We start from the raw sequence: 5,822 nt of genomic DNA, 5'->3' as shown, positions 1-5,822 counted from the left end.
GCCCTGCCAATTTCTGCCCCAGGATTTAACTTCAGTTTAGCTTCTTTGTGTACAAATATTATATAACTTCATTGTAGTTTTCCACAACTTTTCTTCCACACACATTGCAGAGTTCCTTTCTTGCTGCAAATGTACTTGTATTGTTAATAGGACGGGATATTGCAGGAAGAAGAAAAAATGTTCTCTTGGAGGAACAGTAGCTCTTCTATAGAACTGCTTTCCTCTGTTTGTCAGAAAGGGACTGCAGGTTGCTAGGCAAATGTTCAGGTGTGAGAGCTAGTTGTATATACCTCATTTTCTGCTACTTGGTTTTAGTAGTGGCACTCTAAAGAACAGGAACTTTAAAAGCTCACAGCTGTGACTGAAGGATGTGACAATTATGTTTGTGTCCTGCAAAACAGAATAATTCACCCAACAAAATTTCAGTTTTAACTGACAAAAAACGTGTGACAATATTTTTTTTTTTTTTTTTAACATTATTTACAGTTTTGGCCTTGTTGTGTCTGTGCTTCCACTCTACTGATAAAATGGTATGGAGAGAACCTCTGACCTGAGAGGGATTCTCAGAATTAAGTTTAATTTGTGAAGTTCTCCCGTGCTGCAATTTTGTGCTCTGTGATGAGTGAGTAGTTGTGTTCCTCAGAATGCCAGCTGGGTAACAGTACAGGAAATGAGATCTCGAGGCTCGACAGTGATGAAGTATTAAACAGAGAATATTGATCAGCTAAACTACTTGTTGAGAGCTATATGTATCTACAATGAAAAAGCCAGGTGTCCTGTGGAAAAAATAGTGTATCATCATATAATCTTATTATATAATGATATGGGGTGTGCATAGCGGTTCCAAATGAAAATATTTCTTAATTTTTTGACTGATTGACTTAATCTTAATTTTGCTGAAATGACATTGACATGGAATAACCTCAGAACTCACAAACCTGTTTGTTTCTTTCTTTATTTTACAATAATGATATTGGGTCCTGAATTCTTACCTCCATCCTGAAAGCATATGCCTGTCTCTGAAGGACTTAGGATAACATATCATCGAGACCTCTTGTCTTCTGCTTCTGTTCTCAACATACTGGATCAAGATACCATCCTAGGAACTTTACTGATGAATAGGGAACACAGGAAAAAATACTCTGCTGTTCTTTTTGGAGCAAACCTCTTGAATATTTTGCATCTTCCTGGAGTCAGAGACCTGCAGGTGCCAGACAGGAAGCCTGTGGCTGAGCTGGGAGTGGAACTGATTTTTCAGAATTCAAGTCCATTGCTTTAGCAACAAACTAGTACAGCTTTGCTTCTCCAGCAGCGACGTTTGAGCACTCCACCCCATAATGGCTTTGAAGACTCTGTGGAGTAACATAGCTGTCTAGATTCTGGTTTTGACAATTATTTTACACTCAATTTTTTTTTTTTTTCTTAATTGATAATGCAATCAATGATGTTTTGCAATCACACATTGAGTCATCCAAGCCGATGATTTGCTAAGCAGTGTATTTAATTCTGTTACTACAGACTTCCAAGGCTGCTTTTCACTTTGGGTCTTGCATCTGGGCCCAAACACCCAGGCTGGTGGTTGACAAGCTTTCAGACTCTGGATTTTGCTGTTCTGGGCTGCAGCTTTTGCTTAGATCTGATCCAGTTTCATTCGTTGCTAGACAGATAATTCCAGCTGACTTGATAAAATTTTTACTGAAACTGTATCTGTTATGTTTGTAATTTTTATGGATAGTTGCTGCTTTTTTCTTCAAATGTACGCATAAAGACCCATTTTGCATTGCAAGAGAGGATAGTAAATCAATAAATTACTGATATAATTTTTTAGTCGGATTTAATTTTTGTAAAATGTTTGTGTTTATCTTTGTCTGAAAAAGAACATGATGTACTGTAAGGATGCAGGGAGAAGCTTGCCAGCATCTCACTTGTTTCTCACCTTAGGTTCTTCCACAAACATTGTTGCATTCAGTTGGTTCTCGCTTCTGTTTTGTCTTTGATTTGGTCTGTTGGAAACAACAGCTTCAGTATCTGTTTTTGTTTTATCTTGCTCTAATTCATCGAGGGTCCTAGCTGACAGTACTCAAAGAAAACCTTTGTTGCTTCTCATGATTTTTTTTTAGAAGCAGCTGTAGTAGAGAGGTGCCCATGCTCCGAAGTCAAGTTGCACAGCTGCAGACAGACTGTGATGTTTTAAAAAGGCAGCTGACAACAGAGCGATTTGAAAGGTAAGATGCCGGTTTTTCAGTGAGGTGACTTTTCTTCTTTCTCACTTTTAAAACTGTTGCTTTTCTCAGTGCTGAGGAAAATTGTGTTCTTGTAGTCATGCAAAGTAACGTTCCCCTATTCTCATCTTTAAAGCTGCTTAATTAAACAAAATAGTTTCTGAATTCCCTTGCAAATTTTGTGAGCTTACATTTGCATCTTACAAAAAAATAAAATATTCCTTTCTCATGCCAACAAGATGAAAGTCAAGTGGCATTAAAAGAAAACAAGGCTTTTTGCAAAGTATTGTGAACACCACCAGGGAAAAACACAGGGCAAGGAGTTGGGTTTTCCTCCTTTGCCACCCTGCAGTGCCGAAGGGCTCTGTGAGGGCGTTGGCTGTCTGTTGGCAGGGAGCGAGCCATCCAGGAGATGCGCCGACACGGTCTCTCCACATCGTCCTTGCGCGCTTCACCTCCTCTCAGCTCGACGTTAAGGTCCCCCTCACGCTCTCCAGAACGTACCGTCATAAGGACAGCTGATGAAGCAGCAGCTCAGAAGTAAGCAGTTTGATTTTGGCAAATCGTTTCTGTTTTAAATACGTGAAATTCTTACACACTCGAGGTGCTTCTAAGTTCTTACGTTGACTCCTGTGAACTATTGACTGGAAACGATAGATGCAAAGTGGTCTCTGAAGACCATAAAACATAACAGATTCCTGTTCCTAGCTTTGTTAATGGTCTCGCACCAGGACAGCTTCCAGATACATCTCACCTGCTTATTATTAACATTGACAAATATATATTTGGATATAATTGATTTATTGCTAGTAGTTCTCTCCAAACAAAGAATGATTCCTATTAAGAGAAATACCATGGAATTCTTTCAAGTACAGCAGTGAAGGAAAAAGGCTCCATAAGAGAGAGCAGAAGTAATAAAGGCATAAAAGTAACTTGAGCATTTTTCATTGTTAGTGCTGGAAAGCTATCAGTGTCTGAGATGGTGGGCACTAGAGTCCATAAAAATCAAAATCAACGTCTTACCTGTTTAGTTTCATTGACATTTCTGTTCTTTTAGACATCATTGCTGGATTAGATGATGTCAGTGATGTGCTACAGGCCTGGCTGCTGACATCATGTCTTGTCTGTCCTCTGCATAATATATGGCAGTGAAGAGCAGGGGGACAGGGAGAAATAAGCAGTGATTGTTTGGGGATAAATGGTGTTTTCAGATAATGAGTGGTTTGTTCAGCTGTTGTGCTACAGCAGCTGCCCAGCATACTGGAACAGCTTGTGAATCTCACTAACTGTGGAACTCCAAGAGATAGAATTCCAAACTGATAAGTTTTAAAACCTAATTTTTGCTCGTAAATACACATGGCTTGTTCTTAAGCTTACTTTTGTTAACAAGATCAGCATTTTCCTGGGAACTGATGTTGGCATGGCAGGATCCATCTTGCCAGCAATTTCCCTCTTCTTCTGCAGGTTTTTGGACAAAGCAAAAAAGGGAGTTGTATCAAATGAGATACTGATAGTGGGGATGGAAGAGCAGTTATGGCTTTGGCTTTACTGGTGAGCCATCAGGCTGCTACACTGCAAATCAACTTTCTAATGATAGGTAATATATTGCTGAGAATGAGTAGTAGTAGAGAATTGTCTTTACCTCCTCCTTGCTTTACAAGGAAGAGTAATAACAGTCCAGTTGCTAGAGCTGAAGAACAGTGTAGTGAAACATTTGCATAGGTAAGTTACAGCTATCATTGTTAAATTTATCAGAAAATAGCCCATTTTCATGGAGTATGTCTTTTTGAAGAAAGTGGTATTTTAGCAACGGTATTCATCTGCAGTTTATTTTTTTTTTTGCCATCTTGCATTTTAAACCTATCAATGGATTATTACATTAGAATGATCTCAGTAGTACTACCACCCTCTCTCACCCTACTTATTCCTTCCTGGGAACTTAGCACAGCAGCATGTGCTCTGTGATTACTGTTTCATAGTGTTACAACTGTTTGATTCATTAGTAGAATATAATAGCTTTATTTTGATATTTTGTCCACCAGAAATGTGAGCTTCAAAGAATAACCCATACTCAAGCAACTGAAGCATTACCTTGCTACCATGACTTTTCTGAAAATTCTGAAGGCTGACTTGTGTCCTACCTCAGTTTTCTTCATATCTGTGATTACCTTTGAAATTTCTGAGAACTGATGAAGGAATCAACTTTGCAACTTCTGCTTTCCTGACTGGTGTTTGCTGGCTGTTGATACAAAACCTGTCAAAGGCTGGCTAAGTTTTGTAACTTTTTTGCAAAGATAATAATTCTAAGAAGGAAATGAGTACTTGATGTGACAATCTTGTGTTTTCATTTTACTACTTTATTTCTGTTTGCTTATCTCATGATTACCAAAGTTTATCTTCGTGTGAGCTAACATAGAATAACATACATGACTGTCTTAAAAATGCTGAGCCAGTGTATGTTTTATACTCGTGATCATTTCTTATGTTTGGGCTTTTAACAAATCTTCTGTTTACAGATTACTCCTCATGGTATTTAAAAGTATTAATTATCTATTTTGTGAATGTATTTTGTTTACTGTACCTTTTATTAATAAATATCAGTTATTTTTTATTCAAGTTTTCCATCTAACAACCCCTCATCTTTCGTTTATTCTGTGTGAAATGGCATCTTAAATATTATCCCAATGTTAAGTAAAAAGTATAGAGGAAAAAATATTTTTGTAATATTTAAAGGACTTCAGTACATCTTTAATTGTGAAGTATTTTATATTCAGTGCCTTTGCTGAAACTCAGAGGAAAGGTGTGAGTTGAGGATTCTGTACAGGCTCCAGGGTACTGACCATGACAGAACACATCCTGAGCTCTTCCCCCCCACCAGGCCCTCCCAGGACATCCATGCCACCTTCTGCTGCTCCCAGTGCACAGCTCACTGGGATTGCTACGGCTGGAGGAAAAAATGGACAACCCAGCCTCTGGTCAGTAAATATTTCTGAATTATTGACCTTTAACACCCTCGGCCTTTTCCCCTGGCACCTGCTTTCCTGGTGCTCTGGGGCTCAGACAAAGAGCTGGCAGGGGGCTGGGTGAGGCACTTGACCAGAGCCTGCCTGAGCAGAGGGAAGCTGTGAGGGGTGAAACACTGGGAACTGTCATTGCAGCTGAAAGCAGAGCCAGGCAGGAAGCAAAGAAATTCTACTTCAATGTCCCGAGACAAACCAAGGAAAATCACTCTGCATTTTCACCTGTCTGAAATAACACTCCATAAAGAATATGATGAGCACAGTTTAATAATTACAGCCATGGTCACATTATGTCTCAGAAAATGAATTTAGTACTCAAACTGCATAGTTCTTTCTAGAATAAGTAAGGGAAAAGTCATTAATACTTATATAATTCCCAAGATGCAAAACGTTAGTGAAAACAGTAGTATCCTTTTTGCATATTATGACAGTAGTGCTTACTGCTTTTAGCAAAAGAAAGGGTTATAAATAAAAGTATCTGAAGAGGAGGGAGAGGGGAAAAAAAATCTCCAAAGTGTTTCACAGAGTTAATGCTTTCAAACAATACTTCAAGACGCTAGGTTGGCCTTCAACACATCCC

This window comes from Merops nubicus, unplaced genomic scaffold (assembly GCF_000691845.1).
Source record: "Merops nubicus isolate BGI_N331 unplaced genomic scaffold, ASM69184v1 scaffold51056, whole genome shotgun sequence".
Classification (NCBI taxonomy): Eukaryota; Metazoa; Chordata; class Aves; order Coraciiformes; family Meropidae; genus Merops; species Merops nubicus.
Note: the sequence above shows the minus strand (reverse complement) of the source record.